The 21800-nt window shown below is 38.7% G+C and overlaps 1 protein-coding gene across 10 annotated transcripts in view; it reads left to right on the top strand.

The window, feature by feature from the left end:
* Positions 1-21800, top strand: part of ZNF644 (zinc finger protein 644) — a 98874-nt gene that overhangs the window by 53577 nt on the left and 23497 nt on the right. The window contains exon 1 of one of the 10 annotated variants that reach the window (XM_032487053.1): positions 2652-2896. The exons of the other annotated variants lie outside the window; for them this stretch is intronic. The gene's annotated coding sequence lies outside the window, so the exon portion shown is untranslated. Of the gene's footprint in view, positions 1-2651; positions 2897-21800 lie in introns of those variants that run through there. 10 annotated transcript variants of the gene reach the window in all.

Here is a 21800-nt window from a genome sequence, read left to right as displayed (position 1 = left end):
TATGGGTTACTTGAACAGTTTTTTAAGGATTCCATTATGATTTACTTATAGTGTTTTTTTGACCATATCTCTAATTTTCATAGTGGTTCTTCTGTCTGTGTAAATATAGGTATGTGACTTATTAACAGTCCACTGATGTCAACACTTTACCAGTTGGAGTGAAGTCTAGAAACCTCACTTCCGTTTAACTTCCCCTTCCCTTCCTGACCTGTCTGGAGTATCAGATGATATAATTTTTGTTTTAATCACCCAAGATAATTTATAAAATTTATAGTGAAAAGCATAGTCTGTCTTATGTATCCATATTTCTGTTCTTTTTATTGTTTTTTCTTCCCTTATACTCCAAGATTTTTTTCTTTTATTATTTATTTTGTTTGAAGAACTTCTTTTAGACACTCTTTAAGGGTAGGTCTGCTAATGACAATTTTTTTAGTTTAGGTTTTCTTTGAGAATATTTTTATTTCCTCTTTCCTGCAGGCTTGTGTCACTGGATATAGGATTTGTGATTGATAGTTCTTTTCCTTTAGCACCTGAAAAATATTGTATCAATTCTTTCTAATTTCAGATGAAGAGTCTGTTATTTATATTGGTTTTGCTAACATATACTCTGTCTTTCCATGGGTTGTCTTTTGATTCTAATTGTGTCCTTTGAGTCACAGTTTTAAAATTTGATATAGTCCCATTTTTCTATCTATCTACCTATCTATCCATCTATCTACCTACCTACCTGTCTGTCTGTCTGTCTATCTGTCTGTCTGTCTGTCTGTCTGTCTGTCTATCTATCTATCTATCTATCTATCTATCTATCTATCTATCTATCTTTCTACCTACCTACCTACCTATCTACCTATCTATCTATCTATTTTTTTTTGCCTGTGCTTAGGTGTCACATCCAAGGAATCATTGCCAAATCTGATATCATGAGGCTTTGCCCCTATGTTTTTTTCTGAGAGTTCTATACTTTTCATTCACATTTAGGACTTTTATCTGTTTTAAGTCAGTTTTTGCATACAGTGTGTCTTAGTCCATTTGTGCTGGCCTAACAAGATACCACAGATTGGGTAGTTTATAAACAAGATAAATTTATTTCTCATAATTCTGAGGCTGGGAGTCCAAGACCAGGGTGCCAGCACAGTTGCCCTCTTATGGGTCATAGACCTTTCGTTGTGTTCTCACATGGCAGAAGGGGCAAGGGAGTGCTCTAGAACTTCTTTTATAAGGTTATTCAATTCATTCCTGATGGCTCTGCCCTTGTGATGTAATCACACTCCCAAAGCCCTACCTCAAAGTGACAGCATCAGGATTTCCATGTATGAATTTTGGAGGGAGAGCATCAGCACTCAGACCATGGCGTGGTATAAGGTGAACGTCCGGCTTCAGTCTTCTGTATGTGTTTATCCAGCCTTCCTAGCACTGTTTGCTGAAAAGGCTGCTATCTGTTCACTATTGAGTGGTCTTGGCATCCTTGTCAAAAATTATTTGACCCTGTATGTGAAGAGTAGGCTCTCTTTTGTATTCCATTAATTTGTATGTCTGTCTGTATGCCAGTACCAAACTGTTTTGATTAACGTGGTTTTGTAGTAAGTTTTGAAATCAGAAAGTGTGAGACCTGCAGCTCTGTTCTTCTTTATCAAGATTGTTGTTGGCTCTTTGGGATCCCTTGAGATTGCATGTGAACTTCAGGGTGAACTTTTCTGTGTCTGCAGAAAACCCCATTGGGATTCTGATAAGGATTGTATTAAAAACTGCTTTGAGTGGTATTGGCATTTTAATAATAACGTCTCCCAACCCATGAACGCCGAACGTCTTTCCACCTTGTTTCTGTTGTCTTTACTTTCTTTTGGCAATATTTGTAGTTTTCATGATATAAATCTTTAGCTTCCTTGGTTAAATTTATTCCTAAATATTGTACTCTTTTTGATGCCATTTTAAGTGGGTTGTCTTAATTTTGGGGGGGGGTGGTCATTGTTGGATGGAAATGCGGCTAATTTTTACATGTTGATTTTTTTCTATCATTTTTATTTTATTTTCCAGTTTTATTGAAGTATAACTGACATACATCACTGTATAAGTTTAGGTGTACAACATAGTGGTTATAAAATGCGCTTAAAGTGATTACTGCAATAAGCTTTATTAGCATCTGTCATCTCCTATAGATACACTATAGGAAGGAAAAAGAAAAAGCAAAGAAAGAGAAAAAAGTGTTTTCCTTATGATGAGATTTACTTAACAACTTTTCATACATACTACACAGTAGTAGCGTTAACTGTGATCATGCTGTACATTACGTCCTTGGTACTTACTTACCTTACAGCGGGAAGTTTGTACCTGGACCACCTTCCCTCAGTTCCCCCTTCGTTCCACCCCCTGCCTCTGGTAACTGCAAATCTGATCTCTTTTTCTATGAGTTTGGATTTTGTTTTGTTTTGCTTTGCATTGTTTAGATTCCGCATGTAAGTGAGACTGTACAGTATTTGTCTTTTTCTGACTTATTTTATATAGAATTCATTGTGCACAGAATGATAGCTAGGGAGAGTCTACCCAGAAACATGCGGTGTGTCTGGATAAAACAGCTGAAGGTAATAAAAAGAACGTTTGCTTTGTTTAATTTCCAAAATTGACTGATTGCATGATTTCTTGTTCACTTGTAGTTAGCCTGCTTTGTCTGTGTCCCTTCTTACATATTCAAGCACCTTCTAGTGGCTCAAAAACACCACGTGTACAACAGAAGACATGGTGCCTGTTCTCTTGGAACTTCAGTTCACTGGGAGAGATATGTTAATCAATTATTATATCAGCTGGATATTTGAAAGACATTAGTGCTCTGAAAACAACAGTTCTTCTAAAGCATATGACAAAAGAAGTTGACACAGAGTGTTCGAGAAAGCTTCCCAGAGTAAGTGATGTTTGAGCTTTGATCTGAAGAAAGATTATGAGCTAAAGTTAACTAAATTTATGTGATAGAGGGCTGGGGAGAAGAGAGCAGAGGATTCTAGACCAAAGAAACTGCATCTGCAGAGGTCCTGTGGGAGGAAGAATATGTTGAGGAGTTTGAGAGGGCCAGTGTGGCTGAGTCCCTGGGAGCCACTAGGAGGAAGGTGTATGATCAGAAAGGAAAGGTAGGCAGGGCCGAGCAATGGTAAAGACTTGGGATTATGTCCCTGAGAGAGAGGAAATAGCTATGCAGTCTTTCAGGTAGCAGTAAGTACCGTGAAGAAAAATAAAACCAGAAAGGAGGGTAAAGAGTGACTAGGAGTGCTGGTTTATGCAGGATGGTCTAAGAAGAACTGAGCAGGGGTTAACTAGAACTGGAAGAACCGATCTGCACGTGTATTTGGAGGAAGAACTCCAGGCAGAGACTGCTAATACAAAGTATGTGGGACCTGGTCCAGGGCTGGCTAGGAGGCCGGTGTAGCTGAGGTGCAATGAGAAGAGCGAGAGGGTAAGGAGGTGAGCTTTAGGACTGAGTGCATTATCGTTGGGTTGGACGTGAACTGTACAGCACTCACCACCTTGATATTTTATATGCATAGCTTCATACTGAATTTAGTCATTTCTTTTGCTGGTAATCGTTCATGAAATTAAGATAGTATCACTTGAGTTCAGAACCCAATTCCAGTGTGTGAAGAGGAGGGTCCCCCCCCCCAACCAGGCATGTATCCGAATATCGATTGGTGCCCTACAGTCCACCTCAGTCCTGACACTGTCTACCCAGAGGTAGCGTCAGACCCCACAGTAAGGGGTCGGCCCCGCAAGACTGCTCTTCCCAATACACACGCACACTTCAGACGCCAGTTGCGAGCCCAGGTTGTCATCTGTGCTTCTAACACGTGGGCTACAGATTGGAGGTTTTCCAGAGCCCGTCCTTGGACTTCAGCCACCAATTGCAAGTCTAAATTTTTATCTGTGCCTCTGGCCACCTGGCTCTAAATCAGAGCTCCCCATGACCCCCACCCCTACCCCTTAGGATCAGTTTATTTGCTTGAGTGGCTCACAGAACTTCAGGAAGCCCATTTATTCACTAGATTACCAGTTTATTATAAAAGGTTGTAAGTCAGGAATAGCCAGATGGAAGAGATGCACAGGGCAAGGTGTGTGGGAAGGCCGGCACAGAGCTTCTACGCCCTCTTCAGTTGGGCCCCTCTCCCAGGACTTGCACATGTTCTCCAGCTCAGAAGCTCTCCAGACCTCATCCTTTTGGGTTTTTATGAAGGCTTCGTTGCATAAGCATGGTTGATTAACTCATTGACCATTGATGATTGATCCAACCTTCAGCTCCTCTCCCTTCCCTAAGAGGTGGGGTAGATTGCGGGTAGGACTGAAAGTTCCAGTCCTCTAATCACAAGTTTGACTCCTCCAGCAACCAGTCCCCATCCTTAGGTGCTTTCCAGAAGTCTCTATTATCATAACAAAAGATGCCTTTATAGCTCTCATCACTTAGGGAATTCCAAAGTTTTTAGGAGCTCTGTGCCAGAAGCGGAAAGACCAAATGCATGTTTCTTACTATAAATCAGAGTATCACAAGTACTCTATAATTTAACAACTTTTACGAGCTATTTTTGTCTTCATTTTAAATAAGAAAATAGTCTTATCTAAAGTATAGAAATAAGAAGGGTGGTGGTCCTGCTTGAATCTCCTACCCATTATACCAACCCCAGATTAGCTGTTGAAGTCCTCTCCCCAATACCTAAAAGTGGACCCTGTTTGGAGATGAGGTTTTTACTGAAGTAATCAAGTTAAAGGTAGAGCATTGGGGTGAGTCCTAATGCAGTTGTGGCCGGCGTCCTTATCAAAGGGGGAGTGTGGACGCAGAGACAGGTAGAGAGAGAAGGCAGTTAGGAACAGCGTAGGGGGTGTGTACCAAGCAGAGAGGGGCCTGGGGCGGACCCTCTCCTCGCCGCCCTCAGAGGGGCCAGTCCTACAGACGCCGTGGTTTGGGGGTTCCAGCCTCCAGATCTGTGAGACAGTGAAGTTCTGTTCAAGGCCCCCAGCCTGGAAAACGTCGTTACAGGGCTCCTGGCAGACTAGCGCGGGCGTTGTCTGAAAGGAGGAGGTTCTCCTTTTCTCTTTCCTGCTCCCCTCAATCTCCCTGCACTGAGCGGGAGTAGCAGATTGTTATAAAAGCTTCAGGTCTTTCTCTATGTGTGTTTCATTCATTTCTGTAGCAACTTAAGTCTCTAAAGAAAAAACGGAATTAAAAAATAAGCAATAAAAAGGCTGTAGCACTATATTTATAGTTCCTTATTTCTATGAAAAATTTAACTTTGAAACTGTAAGACTATCGTAGTAACACAAACTTTTAAAAAAAAGATTGACCTACTTTGTTTCGTTTTTAAACCTTTATACCAAGATATTTCTACAATCTTATTTACTAAAATTTATTGTAAGATTGATTTTTCCATTCCAGTATTATATTCCAGCATAACCTTTTCTATTGTTTCAGAGTGGTAGTTTGGAAAAAAGAATTTGCTGCCACTTGGTGGCACTACTTGGCTTCAAAATGAAATCAGATTGCTGTTAACTGAATGCTGTTCCACATAAATGTTTAAAATCAGAGGGGATCTCTTTGATATTAAGCAACTTAATATTATAAATGTTTGACTATTTTGTAAGTAAAATAATAATTGGTGTTGTAAAATTGCATTTTATTAAAATGGCATATGGAATATAAAAACATAAACAAAGCCTTAGTTTGGTGAGGAGGGAAGTGTATAATTTTTGATGGAAGCCTCCTTTAGTTTCAGCATTATTTACATTAAGCCTTAAACCTCTATGTGTCTAGATGTCAGGAAAATATATTTTTAATGTTAGAAACAAACATCTTTAATTTTCCTTTAATATTAATATTTTCTAAGCTGTATTTTTTTGTCTTTATAAAGCTACGAAATGGGATTTTTTTTCCTGAGTGGTCAAAATAAATGAAACATAAGGGAAAACAGACATTTTAAATATATTGATGTCTTCCTGCAACATCCTAAAAACTCTGGCAGTCCCTTTTAAATGTACATTATTTGTTTTACTTTATTAGGTAAAGGATCCTGAAGTGTAAGATGTGGAAAGTAACGATGTCCCTAGACATGATTTTTACTCCTAAATAATTGATTTATAATACCATAATAGCTAAAGTATTTTTGTAATTACCCTTCTCTAGTTTGCATATGCAGCATGTAAAAGATAATGCTCCATGTCTTTTTAAAAATTGAAATATAAGCACATATAGGAACCTGTACAAAGTCTATGGCTCAGTGAGTCATCACAGACTAAATACTGCGTGACCACCTGCAGATCAAGAAATGGAGTACTGCCCGCAGCTGGAAACCCCTGTGGTTCCTTTCCCAGCCTCTCTCCCTTTCCTGTTTCCGACAGTGACCACTACCTGGCTTCAAAGAATATAGCTTTTTTTTTAAAAAAAAAAAACCTGTTTTCAGACTTTTATATAAGTAAAAATTATGTAGTAGTATTATTTTGTCTCTTATTTTACTTAGCATTGTGTCTGGGAGATCCGTGTGTGTTATCAGGTACGGCTGCAGCTTGCTTGTGTTATTTCTTCACTGTCTTTTTACTGTTGGACACTTGGATTCAGTAATGCTGCCATAAACATTCTTGTAACTGTTCCTTGGGGTACGTGTGCAATATTCATGTGGGGTATACACCAGAAGTAGAATAGCTGGGTCATTGGTGTATATATGTTCAAATTTAGTAGATCGTGCAAGAACTGTTTTCCTGTCCCATCAGCAGAATACGAGGGTTCCTGTAGGTCTGTGTTGTCACCAGCACTTGGTATTAATAGCCTTTTTACTTGTGGCCCTTCTGGAGGATGCATTTCCTTGATTCCAAATGGGATTGGGTGCTTTTTCATAAACTTACTGGCTGTTTGGATGTCCTCTTTTTTATTATTATTACTACTGATCTTTCTGTATTACCGATTTATAGGAGTTACACATTTTATGGATATGAGCCCTTTTCTTCCTATTGGAGTTTCTGTTCTTTTCCTTCTGTTTTTAGGAATTTTTATGTATTCTAGGTACAAGACCTTTGTTAGTTACATTTGCTAGAAAAACAAACTGGCTTTGTCTTGATTTTCACCCTCTTAATGTTGCGTTTTGTTGAAAGGAAGGTCTTCGTTGCAATGTAGTTCGATTTATCATTGTTGTCCTTTATAGTCAGTGCTTCGTCTATTCTGTCTAAGAAGCCTCTCTGCTCCAGGGACGTGCAGATATTAAGTCTTCTTCTAGAGCAGCTGTTCTCAGCGCGAGGCAGCGCCCCCGCCCTCACCCCTCACCCCGCACCCCGCACCTTCTGCCCCTGGGTGGGACACCGGGCAGTGCTTGGAGACACCGCTGGGTCTCACAGCCGGGCAGGTACAGCGCTCTTGGCACGTAGCGGGTCGGCTAGGGGTGCTGCCGAACGTTCTCCAGTGCGCAGGATGCTAAGCGCCCTGCAGTGCGCCGAACAGTTGGCTCCCTTGCAGTCTGCAGGGCCGCCCGTCCTGAGGCTCAGGCACTGTCCGGCGGGCTCTGCCTTCCAGCTTTCTACCTGGACTGACTTGCCTTGTTTTGTGTGTTGTTCATGGTCTATTTAGATTCACCTGCTACCTAGACCTTACTCTGGATATTATGTGACCTACAGAGACCACCTTTTCTTTTTTTCTTATGGAGGTACACTTCACGCAGCACCATTAGTTGAGAAGATTGCTTCCCTAGTGCTCTGCAGTGTCACCTTTGCCGTAAATCAGATGACCATATATGCATGTCTGTTTCTGGGCTTTGTTTTTTTCTGTTGGCCTGCTTTGTCTACCCTTGCACCAGAACCATGCTGTTTTCATTTATGTGGCATTATAACAAGTCTTTATGTTTAATAAGGCAAGTTTTCCTACATTGTTCTTCTGAACTCTTTTCAGTTCCATATAAATTTTTACTATCACATTGTCAGTTTTACAAAAATTGAATTGAGAAAAAGTTGACATCTTTATATTATTAAATCTTCCAATCTATGAATATCATATCCTTTCATTTATTTAGGTCAGTGAGTCTCAAGCTCTGTGTTCTCAAGATCAATTTAGAGTCTGAAAAAGAACTTTTCTTATTTGGTTATATCAGTATTTTAAACCTTGGCACAATTGACATTTGGGGCCAGATAATTTTTTGTTTGGGGAAACAAGAATATCCCACTAAGTGTTAACATAAATACATAATTTTGTGGAAAATATACTTTCCAAAACAAAATTTAGCAAGAACAGTAGTATCACATTTTTGCAAATCTCTTTCATGTCAAGCTTAATGGGAGATAGCTGGATTCACATAGCTGCTTCTTGCTTTAGTCTGTTGTGACATCGCAAATCGTACAGACTCTGGAAAACACCATCGTACACCTGTGAGAGAATGAGAGCGAGAAAGGCAAATAAGGTCTTGTTATGAAAACAGTTTTGATTTTGAGAATTCCTTGATAGGATCTCAGGGCCCCTCAGGGATCCGTAGATCACGGTTTCGGGAACTGCTGCCCTGGAGACTGTGACACACATCCTTGACCTGTAAGAGTCTGATTAAGGTGTTTAATATCTTTCCAGAAAATGCAAGGAACCTAAAACACCTTAATTCCATTAGTCACCTGCCCCTTACTCCTTGCTCAGTTTATTTGCCCTGATACTCAACTATTTTTAATTGCATAGATGTTTTAATCCCCATGAGACATCATCATTGCTTTATGTCAGTATTTTAGATTTACCTGTTGCATTTTTCTCACTTTTTATCTCTTTCTGCATCTTCTCTTTTCTATCTGCAAACATTTCCTTTTTTTGAAGAACACCCTTTAGTGTATCTTGCGGTGTAGATTTGTGCCGAGAAATTCTCTCTGTTTGTGTTGTCTGGTCGTGTTCTGTATTTCACCCTCACTTTTGGATGTTAGTGTTTCACTGGTGAGAATTCTGGGTTGGCTGTTCCTCTCTTTTAACTAGGCTGTGACCCCTTTGTGTTCTGGCTTCTCTTGTTTCTGCTGAGAAGTTAGTTGCTAGTCTTGTCGATATCTTCCAGCCAAGAAAACCAGCAAGAACACCTATAGCTGAACACGTTTTAACTTGTGGCAGTGAAGGGTTTTTCACACTCTAGGGAATACCTTTTTTAAGAGGGTGTTAGAACCTGTTATGGGACCTTGGTTGGGTAATTTTGGAGAGGATCTAAAAAATGGAAGTTTGCTCTGAATTAGATGTTGTCAGAACATGGGCCCATTTATGACTGCCATCTTTTTTAAATTGAGGTGAAATTTATATAACATACAATTCATTTTAAGTGTACAACTCAGTGGTATTTAGTATACTCACGATGTTACACAACCACCAACTAACTCTCTCATCTCAAAGGTGTTTCAACACCCTGTATCCGTCAAGTAATCATTTCCTATTCCCCCTTTCCACTATTACCTGGTACCGTTGACCTTCTCTCTTTATAAATTGCCTGTTCTCACCATTCCATATGAGAGGGGTCGTACAGTACGTGACCTTTGTTTGTCTGGCTTCTTTCACGTAGCATATTTTCAAGGTTCGCTCGTGTTGGTGGCGTGTACATGTAGCACATACTCCTTCTGGGGGGGCTGTTACGAGTGGTGATGTCACAGACACGTACAAGTCTCCGTGTGCACGCGAGTTTCCGTTTCACCTGGATATATATCTGGGAGTGGAAGAGCTGAGTCGTGTGGTAATTGTGTGTTACCTTTTTAAGAACGCCAAACTGTTTTCCTTTTACGTTTTCACTAGCAATATATAAGGTGTCTGTTTCTCTACGTTCTCATCAACACTTGCTATTTTCCAGGTTTTTTTTTTTTAAATAAAGCTATTCTAACAGGTATGAAGTGGTATCTTACTGTGGTTCCCGTTTGCATTTTCTCAACGACCAAGATGGTGGACATGTTTTCATGGCCTTGTCAGCCATTTGTATTTCTTCATTTGAGAAATGTCTATTCAATCCTTTCCCCTTTTTAAAAAATTGGATTTTTTATTTTTTGTTCGGTTAATATATTCTTGATATTAAATCCTTATTAGATATATCTTGATAATGTTTTTTGCCCAAAAGTTTTTTACTTTGTTTTTTCAAGTTTTTTATTTTGATGAAGTTCAAATTACCTGTTTTTTCATTTGTTCGTCATGCTCTTGGTATCAAATTTAAGAATCCATTGCCAAGTCCATATCATAAGGATTCATCCCTAAGCCTTATCCTAAGAGCGTGGTGGTTTTAGTTCTAATACTTACTCTATTGATCCATTTTGATTTAATTTCTGTGCTTGATATGAGCCACGGTTTCGTCTTCATTCTTTTACATATGATTGTCCAGTCTCCCTAACACCATTTGTTGAAAAGACTGTTCTTCCCCTCATTGAATGGTCTTTGCACCATTGTTTTAAATCAGTTGGCCATAAATGTCTGGGTTTATTTCTGGATTCTCAGATCCATACCATTGCTCTGTACGTCTGCCCTCATTCCAGCACCACACTGATTACTGTAGCTTTGTAGTAAGGTTTTAAGTCGTTGTGAGTCCCCCTACTTTATTTCGTTTTCAGTGTTGTTTTTGTTCTCTAGGCCCCTTGTGGTTCCATATGATTTTGAGGATCAGCTTATCTATTTCTATTTAAAAAGGCTATTAGAATTTTGACGGGGATCGCACTGAGTCTGTGGACCACTTTGGGAAATACTGCTGTCTTCGCAGTATTTTGCCTTCTAATCCGTGAGCGTGGGCTGTCTGTCCATTTATTTAGGCTTTAATGTCCTTCAGCAACGCTTTGTAATTGTTCAGTGCACAGGTCTTTCACTTCCTTGGCTGCATTTATTCCTGGGTATTTTGAATGCTTTTGTAAATGCTGGCAGAGAGTAACACAACTGATTGATGTATGTTGATCTTATACCTGCGAATGTGCTGAATTTATTTATTGTATTAGCGCTAGTAAACTCTTTGTGTGGAGTCTGTGGGCGTTTCTGTACAGAAATGCCTCGTTTTACCGTGCTTACAGGCACTGCGTGTTCTTTCAGGTTGAAGGCTGGTGACAACCCTGTGTGGAGCAAGTCTTTTGGCGTCAGTTTTCCAGTGACATTTGCCCCCTTGATGTCTCTGTGTTACATTTTGGTAATTCCTAGAATATTTCAAACTTTTTCATTATTCAGTTTGTTGTAAATATAAAGCTTTAATGGATGAGGAGTTGCTTCTTATGGATGAGCAAAATGTTTTGAGATGGAATCTACTCCTGCTGAAGATGCTATGAAGATTCTTGAAATGACAACAAAAGATTTAGAATATTACATAAACTTGGTTGATAAATCAGCAGCAGGGTTTGAGAGGGTTGACTCTAGTTTCAAAAGAAGTTCTATTGTGGGTTAAATGCTATCAAAAAGCATTGTATGCTATAGAGAAATTGTTCGTGAAAGGAAGAGTCAACCTGTGTGGCAAATTTTATTGGTTGTCTTATTTTAAGAAATTGCCACAGCCATCCCAGACTTCAGCAACTACCACTCTGATCAGTCATCAGCCATCCCATCCAGGCAAGACCCTCCACCAGCAAGAAGATTACAACTTGCTGAAGGCTCCGATGATGATTAGTGTTTTTTTAGCAATAAAGTATTTTAATTAAGGTATGTACATTTTTTAGACATACAATACGTTAAACAATGTACTTTTTTTTTAGAAATAACTGTTGTATACTACAGTTGACTCTTGAAAAACCAGAGGGTTGTTGGGGTGCCGACTTTCTGCAGTCGAAAATCCAAGTATAACTTAGAGTCAGCCCTCTGTATTTGAGGTTCCTCATCCACAGATTCAACAGCTTCGGATCGTGCAGTACTGTGGTGTGCACTGTGTGGACCTGTGCAGTTCAAACTCCTGTTGCTCAAGGGCCAACTGCATGGTGTAATCATAGCTTTTCTATTCACTGGGAAACCAAACATTTTGCCTTGTCTCTCTCTATTGCAGTATTTTTTTTTGCAGTTGTCTGAAACTGAACCCACAGTATCTCCGGGGTGTGCCTGCATATAGAATCGTGCCGTCTGCAAATAAGTAGTTTCACTTTTTTCTTTCCAGCTGGATGCCTTCTGTTTATTTTACTTGCATAACTGCTGTGCTTGGAACTTTCCGTACAATGTTAAACAGCAGTGATAAAAGCAGGCATCCTTGGATTAGGGGGAAGTTTTGTCTTTTACTATTGGTGAGTATGATGTTAGCCGTGGGCGCTTCATGGATGCCTTGTATCACGTTAAGGAAATTCCTTCTAATCCTGAGTGCTTTAAATCGTGAAACAGTGCTGGATCTTGTCAAGTTTCTGCATCTGTTGAGATTACTGTGTAGTTTTTCCCCTTTGTCCTATTGATATGATGTATTACATTGATTGCTTTTCTTAAATTGAACCATCTTGATAAATGTTATGGAGAAAAAAAGGGTAAACTGGTGTGTGTTTGAGAATGTCAGCAATGGGGAGAAGGTGAGTGAGTTTTGGATGTAATTTTAACCAGCGTCATCCGGGTAGGCATTACTCAAAAGAAAGTAGTTGAGCAAAAGCAAATGAGATGAGGGGGTTTGCCTTGAGAGTTCCTGGGAGAGACAGCATTCCAGCTCAGGGATAGTCAGTGCTAGGGCTTCATGTGGGAAAGAATGTGTTCAAGGAATAGCTGGAACTGGGTGACTGAGTTGAGGAGAGGAGAAAGAAATGAGTTCAAAGAGTTACTGAGAAGGACCTTTGTAGGACTTTTTATAGGGTATCATAAGGATGTCTTTTTTTTTTGAGGGAAAGACAGGGGGCCATTGAAAGGTTTTGAGAAAATTTCTCCCTCTTAGGTTTTAAAATGATAACTCTGGTTGCAGTGCTGAGAATATATGGTACGTGGGCAAGAGTAGATACACGGAGACCAGATGAGGAAGCTGTTGAAATAATACAGGGAGAGACAGTAGTGGGCCTGGGTATGGCAGGAGTGAGAGGCAAGTGCCTTCTAGATGTCATCTGAAGACGATGGCAGTAGGATTTCCTGATGGTTTGGTTTGGATATGAAGCGTGAATAAAAGAGGACAAGGAAGATAAGAAAAAGGAGTAGAAGGTTACACCAGACTATTGCATTGCTCACTGAAGAGGGAGAGAGTGGGAAGGGTGGAGGAGATTGCAACAAGTGCATTTGCTTATGTAAGTTTTTCCCCATTAATTTGATTTTTTAAAACCTTAGTTTAATGGCCCTACTGATGATGAATTGTGTATTCTTGTTCCTTTGCAGATAGGCTTGCTTTGTTTTGTTTTCTGGAATTAAGTAGAATTCTTCCTTTCATTCTTAGAGTTCTGAAAATTCCTCAAGAGCCATGTCTTTTTCTTCATCCTGCTGCGCAGCCTTGGAGCCCTGTGAGTCTGACAATTGCCATGCTTCTTGAGCTCTGAAATTTTTTTCTGTTGTGTCCTCTTCCTTGTTCCCCTGGTTTCCTCTTCTCTGATTATACTTGCTAAAATGTGTGGGTCTAGACTTAACGTCTCTTACTTCCTCTTACTTTTTTTGTGCTCTTCCCGCTCCCTAGTGAAAGGATCTTCCTACTGCAAGATTTTACTTCAGTTCCCCAGCTGTGTTTGCTCTGCTCCTCTCGTCTATTGAGAGTTGCTTTTGTTTGGTTATTTTTTTAGTAATTTTTCATTTCAGAGTTCTTTGTTAGCCTTCTGCTCAAAGCATATTGTGCTTTATTTGAAACACAACAGCTTCCAGGATCTGAGGATATGAAGTACGTTTACTCCTTGTACTCTTGTAGTGATTAACCTTGTAATTTAAGCAGACGTTTAAGTGTGTGTTTCAGTCACAGTGAATACTAGTGAGTATTCTCAGCCTCATTGCTGTAAAGGCCCACTCAGCAGGCTGTGTTTAGCCATTTTCAGGTCCCTTCCCACACTCAGCCTTTGGGTGGGAACGTTTCCTGAAGGGGGAGGGCAGTGGTAACGTCGTGCACTGCACCCTCAGCCTGAGTGCTATGTCGTTTGTCTCCGCACAGGACTGCGTAGGCAACGTAATTTGAACCCCGAGCTTTGAAGTTACTGCTCCACTGACGTCGCACTTAGTCTCAACGGGAAGTCTGATGCTGTTCTGATTCCCATTCTTTTGTACGAAGCCTGTTTTTAGTTTTTGTTTTATTTGAGATTGTCATCTCCCTTCTTCCCAGAGCCCTTGTCTCTGGCTTTTCTGGTTTATGGTTCTATTTGCCCTGGCATGTCTCTCTCTTCTAGTCCGTCCGTTTTCATCTCATTGGCATCGTGTAAGAGAGGAAAGATAAATTCATGTCCTTGACAGAGCCTAAGGAATCAGAAACTCTTGGATCCTGAGTGGCCACGCTGTTTTCCTTGGAACACCGGGGTACCGCATGTGGCTTCCCTGAAGCCCTGCTCTGTCCCCGCAGGAGAGGTACCGCTCTCGTCCCAGCACCTCTTGGGAGACGTGTCCCCCCAGGGCTCTTTACATCTGCTCCTCCCCTTGTCTATTACACCCTGGGGGTGGTGTGACGTCCCAGACGCTCCTTCCAGGGTGCGTTTCTGCTTGTGCGGGTCTCCTTCACCACTGAGAGCAGTGCGCAGATCCAGTGTCGTCGTTGGATAAATGAGGCAAGGGTCATGGGGAAAACGCTGAGCGAGCGCTTGCTGAACATCAGGCCCTTTGCCCCATGTTTTACGTACGTTGTCTTAATCCTCACAATCCCATAAGTAGTTTTTACTCTTATTTTGTTGATGAAGCAACTTGAAGGAAAGTGGAGTAACTGCACTAAGCTGGAAGCTGTGGAGCTGATTCTCAAACCCAGGCATGTCTGCTTCTGAGAGTGAGTTTTTGACACTGCACTATAAAATTTAGCTAAAGCCCTCTCTTTCCTGCGAGGCCTTTCTTGCCGCGGTCTTCTGTAGGACCTTCCGCTCCTTCTGAGCTGGAGTGTGTAGCCCACACTGTTCACTGGGGACGGGATGCGTTGCTCACTGACAGCAGGCTTTGTACGTGCGCATCCTGTGTGGCCTTCCTCAGACCGCGGTACAATTTGTTTTAAAGCTACCAGCAATACTCGGGTTTAAATATGCATTAGTCATCATTCATAGAACGGGGGTGTACTATTGATAACATTTTGGTTTTATTGGCTGGATAGGTTGGAAGTCATGCATTTTCTGTCTCCCGTGGTTCAGAATTGCTGCTCTTGCCCCTACCATCAGTCTCTTCATATTGAGTAAACCTGAAGGAAATTCTTTTAAATCACAATTGTTTGAAAAGAGCTCTACATTTAATTATTAAATAAGTACTTGCATTTTCTGAATATAATGTAGTGTTTTCTATAACATTTTGATGAAATTTTTAAATTAAATTCACAGTTATAAATGGTTTTATAATTAAAACTTCAGAATTGAACATGTAATGTGTAAAATTTATTAGCAGGTCAAATGTAAAATCAGAAGAAAAGCAGTGGCTGGTTTATAATTTGCCATCGAAAAAATATGTTTTTTTTTAAGACAGTGATATGAGAGAGGTGCATACTTTGTTTTAAGGAAAGCAAATTTCTTCATACATTCTTCAAATATATTCTTCAAAATATATTTGAATTTTGTAATTGTTAATGTCAGTAAGAGAGTTCATGTTTAATAAAAATCCTACTTTATAGAAAGTAAAACTTCTAGTTCTGTTTCATTTTTCTAGTTCTCAGTGAAGGTGTCACTTTCCGATCTAAATGTACATAATTTTTGAATTTACTTACCACAGTTTAAATGTGTATAATATATATGAGAGTTTAAATACCTATTATAGAAGTACATTTTTTTTTTATGATCTGAACCCCTCCTTCAGTAAAATTAAATTGTAATCCCGGGAAATAACGTTCTTGTTTACTTCCCATTAGACTATAAGCAATTTTGTGTTTCCTAAATATGGTTAATATGTGATTAGCAGATGAATTAATGGAACTTTTATAATAAGAGTTTTACTTTAACCATTAAAATCTACAAAAGTTTTTTTTAATACATACAATTGACTGTGTGAAGCTTTGAATTTGAAAGAGTTGGCAAAATTGTTTGAGTATTACAAGGAAACTAGCATAACATTTCTTAAGTTCCAGGCAGTATATCAAGGCACAAATTATCTCTTTGACTGTTGTAAGGAATTCTTTCAAAGCCACACTTGTTTGCATTTGCAGTCCTGCCCCTGACTTTCATGTGGTTACTGTAATGGAGCTTGATCCTGTGGAATCATTCATGGTTGGGGCAGAAGTTTCATCAGCAGCACCTAGAACACTCTTACTTTTTGAGTTGTTGAATAAATTCCCAGCTTCTCCTGAGTAACCAGTAGGCAAGTCAACATCTGACATTGATGGTGCTAATTCTGTACTTCAAGGTTTTCTTCCTCACATTTCCTTATCTCTTGCTGATTGTTGTCAAGTGCATAGGCACAGTGATTTTTTAATGCTGAAATTCTCTTTGCCCTTAAGAATTATTTCTTCTCTGAAGCAGTTCATTCCATATGCGTATATAATATTTATCTTACCACTTTGGGTATTTTTTTGTTATCTCTATTTTCACTTCTAATATAATTACATGTTTCATCTTCCTAGGACTTCTAACATGCTTATTTTGCACTTATTAAACATGGTGGGCTAATGAAATATCTTAAGAACCAAGAGCAAAGTCATAGACTGAAGAACCCCAAAAGACCCAAAGTAAAGTAAAAATTTGTGGCAGTTTAAAACTCTGTTGGTAGAGGGCACAGTTGACACACTGCCTCTGCAGTGTGCAATTGACACATTTTGGACTTGTGTTAATTTATACTAACGTGGTCAGAAATTTGATTGGTTTGTAAGTCATCTGAAGGAATTTATCACGCATTTAAATTTTTTAAAAAGACGTGAATTGTTCTTGTTGGAACCGTGTGCATGTTTGTCATTTACCCTGTCAAAATTGAGATGATCATTTGTCTTGTTCTGACTGTGTGAAAGCACAACACAGCAGTCACTCCATGTTGCGTATGACGTAGGGCTCTCCTTTGGTTGCATCTGCAGTTCATTGCTTTGCCTCTTACAGTTGAAAAATTCTTCACTAGGAAATTAGCCTTTGATTAGTGAATGTCCATTTGCTTTTCTGCTATTGTTGCTTCTCATTATTAAATAATTTTGCCAGGTTGTTAAAGTTATGCCTTTGTAGGCCACCTTCTTTTTTCCTCTTTGCCTTACCTGCTGCTTGGGTTTACCATACAGCAGCTTCTTGAGATGTGTCAAACTCTGTTTAGTACTTAACATACTTTGCAATAAGAATCACTTTGTATTATTAGGTATTTATGATCTAGTACCTAACTGTTTGTAACGTCTATTAAGTAATGAGGATGATACATGGCATCGGGAACACAGCTATTCAACAAGTTCAGCGTAATTTGGACACAGGTACTAAAATCATACCTGGATCATTAGTGTCATGGCGGTGCCACATGCTGCCGGCTAGAAAGCATTACGTGCCCAATGTTGTTTTTTTTTTTTTTTTCTACTCATTATGTATGTATTTTCTAGATATCAGTCTCAGTGACAGTTTTATCTTTGGTGTTGCCAGTAGGAAAAAGACCTCTTTGTACATAGAGTTTTTGTGTTGCAAACCGCTCTATGGCCTCAGTGTGGTAAGTCATTTAGTGCTGTATTTCATTGCTCAAGAATCGGGTTATCAACATATTACAAGTTAACTAAAGGATTATTTCCGGTAGTTTTGAATTTAGGGAATATTTTTAAAGTTCAATAGTATAAATTTAACTTCTGTTTTTAGCTCAGTATTTCAAATAATGTCAAACGTTAGTAATACACTAACCAAACTTTAAGCGTATTATATAGTACGTATGAGAAAGGACCCTAGAAATCATCTTATCTCATCTCCAGTGCGACATTCCCTCCCGCAGTGTCCCTGACCAGCAGTCCAGCCTGCCGAGCCACTCAGCTCACTCTTGTGTAAGACAACCTTGTGCGATGCTGAATGGTTCCTGTTTCTAGTTTTTCTTAACCTTGAGGTGAAATCCACATCTGTATGATTCAGACACATTGATTAGACATTTGAAGATTGTTCATTCTATTGGCTAATTGTTAGGCTAAACATAACAGGTTTTCTCTTCATTTCATTTTGTGATGTGCTGGATACCCTTCTGAACGTTCAGCATTTCGTTTAGTGTTTTTTCTCAGTGCGCTGTCTCGGCGTCAGGGCGCTGCCTGGATGACTTGGTTATACGTGGTGTGCTCTGTCCTCACTTGCATTGTGCACTGGGGGGACTTAGGTACATGTGTTGTGTACAGTGTATATATAGACTTAAATACTGAAGTAATTTTAGATGTAGTATTTCAGTTAATTAAGATTTGTTTTGCAATTAGAATGACAATTGTGAATGATTTTCTCTTCTTGACCCAACCTCATATATGACTAACTGAAGTTGTCATGTGTTCTCAAGGATAATTTAAATGAACATGGGGTTTGTGAAAATCTGACAGATCCTAACTATAACTCTGCTAGTGGGCAACATTATAATTTATTTATAGCTATGTAATATAGTTATTAATGAACTAATGCATAATGAGGGCAAATTGTACTATATTTTTGTGTGAAATTATACTACATGACAAAGGTTGGCATTATGTAATAAGTACCCACAAAATATTAACCTACTTGCAATAAATACAATTAATAATGTACATAAAAGAATGAAATTAAGCTAATTTTCTATGAAAAAAAGAATTATTCATGAACCGAAAGTGGACAGCATAGATTTGATGACAGGAAGGTTGTATCTAATCTGAATTACTGAGTGACCCAGGAAGCTTGCTCAGAGGGATTACAGAATAATTATGTTAATATGCAATTATCACCTCATTTCTTCTGTAGTAACCCCAAGATGTAGTGTAGTGAGGGTGTTATAGCAAGTGCTGATAGTTTGCAAAAATACTGATGTTTGAGATTTCTGAGACAATAAGTCTAGCTTGAGGCACATACGTGATGATCTGCCATCTTGAAGACAGATCTGACCTCTGCACTTTTTTTAGTGCTCACGGGATATAACTGCAGGCAGTCATAGCTGTGGAGCTCATTATGATCTTCTAGAAACTGAAATATGTTTTATGTAGATTTAAAACTCCATTTGCAGCTTTTTGCGAAGTGTGTGAATGTTTTTAAAGGACATCTAAAAAATCAGTTAAAGGAAAAATTTTATGGTTATATGATTCATGGAGGAGGACATAGTAATAGTGTTTAAATATTTAGTGAAAAGATCCTAACTGATGTAGCAATTTCATTGAAATTTAGAGAGGCCAAACAATATAACATTAGTTTGTTTATTTTATTTTTTTAAACTTAATGAATACTGTCTACTTTCATATATGTCCCCTACTTTGTTATATTAACATAGACTGGTATTAATGACTCTGTTTCATGTGTTTTACTATATAAAGACAGTTGAAAAAACTATCTGAGACAGTGTGAAATTAGCTTATAGGTCAAATGTTTTCATGCCTGGATGCCACACAGGCATCTGTGAACAGAAGGAGATAATTTTTGGTGTCAAAATTCTGGATCCATTATTCAGTGCAACGGATTTTGGTGATCCATTGTTCTATGTTGTATCCCAGTGCAGGAGCGGTGAGTCTTGAATACTGTTAAGAAAAAATGTATCTTGAACATTTTTCATTTAAAATATCTTCTGAAAATTAAACCAGAAAATTTTTCCTTTCTTGCTAAAATACCAGCTTACTGGTTCAAGTTCTTATAGCATATTTCTTTAACTGATACAGTAGATTTTTAATATTAATGTGCCAATAAGAAATTTTTTCTGAAAAAAAATTAACTTCTCTATTTATGATTAGAGATAATCAAATTGGAAGCAAGTAAGGCATTTTTCATTATGTAGGTGCAAAGAACTTCAATTGTTAAAGACCTAATTTTATATTTTAACAGTATTTGATTTGATCTTTCATTTTTCTTCTTAGTACATGTGTTTTGTATATTAAAAAAATCTGTTAGTACACATATATTCTTTCTTATGTTTTGGGGCAAAATACTTTAATATCTTCAAAATTTCAACTCACGGTAGGCTCTTATAAAGCCATTCTGGTAATATGGATGCAATCTCCAAGCCGACGTGATGTTCCCATAGTTTGTCACCCTGCTGTTCAGGGAGTACCAATGAAGTTGCTTTAAATGGAAAGCGTCTGTTCCATCTCTGAACCTCTAACACCAGAACAGATGGGTGGAACATGGAACATGGAAGGTTTTACCTCTGAGGTGGTAACAGTGAAGCCACTCATTAACACTGAATTTACCACTTCGTTAGCAACGCTGCTTCCTGTTGAGAAAAGCTAATACAGGCTTTCAGATTGACTGAGCATATATTTGTCTACCTCAGTGATTATAAAAAAGAGGAATAGGAAGTAAATGTCTTTCAGGCTAGTTTTGAAAAAAATTCTATCATCCACTTCAGATTTGTGAGATTGTTCCTATCTGGGCATTTTACTTTTTCTAGCTAACGTAATGGAAATGCCAAGAATGGGTGATGGTATAGCACTGAGCTTTGCTTTCCATCTCACTGACATTTGCACACGCTTTCCTAGCTCACGTTTATGTGCTGCCCCTTTTTAACTGGTGTGTATGTGATGCAGAGACCCCTGCTGGGTGCTGCATTAGCACCATTTTGGAGTGATATCATTGAATATGATCTTATTTGAAGTCTGTTTTTATTACTGTGGAAATTTGCCAATCTCACAGCAGAACTCTAAGACCTCGTACGAGGGGCAGAAAAAATGATTATTGGTATAAACAATAATGCCAAAGAAAGATATTTGTAATATTTATTGTATTAAAGAACACATCTTGAGGAGAGAGTATGGTCATATTTATAGGTGCTGCTGTAAGTTGTGAAATAAGAAGAAAGCAATTAGAAACAATTCTTTTATTCTTGAACTAGATTTAACGTTTTACAAAGCATGTAATTGGTCCCATAAAAGATATTGGAAATAATGAACTTTATTGAAAATGTTTTAATTTGTAGATAGCAATTGTAAGTTCCTGCTCTCCTACGTTAGTATTACTCATTGTACAAATTAAAAATACTATAAAAGAAAAATGGAAGACTTTATTCTTTATCTGAGAACAGGAACCTAGTCTGAATTCCTGCTACTAGACAGTGCCTGGCACACAGTAAGCAGTCAGTAAATATTTGGAGAACAAACTGTACTTAATACTATGTGCAAGAAAAAGAAATAAGGAACTTTATGCCAGTACGTCAGATAATTAAATACCTGGGGTTGCCAAATAGCGGTTCTTTGAATTGTACTTGAGGGTTGTTGGGTATTTTGAAGGCCTTGCTACAACTGCTGAGTCCAGAAGTCAGAACTGTGATGGAATTTGCATTACTTGAATGGACTGTCCACATTTCATAGAAAGAAAAGTGTTTTTCTTCTTATACTTTAGGAACTTTTAATTTTGTAATTGTGCTTTTTTTCATTCACTGTGTTAGTCCTTTATTCAACAAAAATTGCTGAGTGTCTATGCCAAGCATTGTACTAGGTTCTAGAGACAGGAAGGCGACTGTGTCCCTGCCCTCAAAGAGCTTACATTCTTCCAAGAAGATAGGTAGTTCCTGTGTAGTGTGGCCATTTTCAAGAGCAGAGCAAGGACAGGGCACAAAGAAGCTCTTCCTATTAGAGGCGGTAATTACAGCCATGGTGCGTATGTCCTCCAAGTTTTCAGAAACCTCCTTTGAAAATACTCTGCTGTCTTCTCGTAATGGTTAAATATGTTACCACATTGCCTAGAAAAATACAATGTGTATT

This window comes from Camelus ferus, chromosome 9 (assembly GCF_009834535.1).
Source record: "Camelus ferus isolate YT-003-E chromosome 9, BCGSAC_Cfer_1.0, whole genome shotgun sequence".
NCBI lineage: Eukaryota > Metazoa > Chordata > Mammalia > Artiodactyla > Camelidae > Camelus > Camelus ferus.
This window is presented reverse-complemented; position numbering and strand designations above follow the sequence as displayed.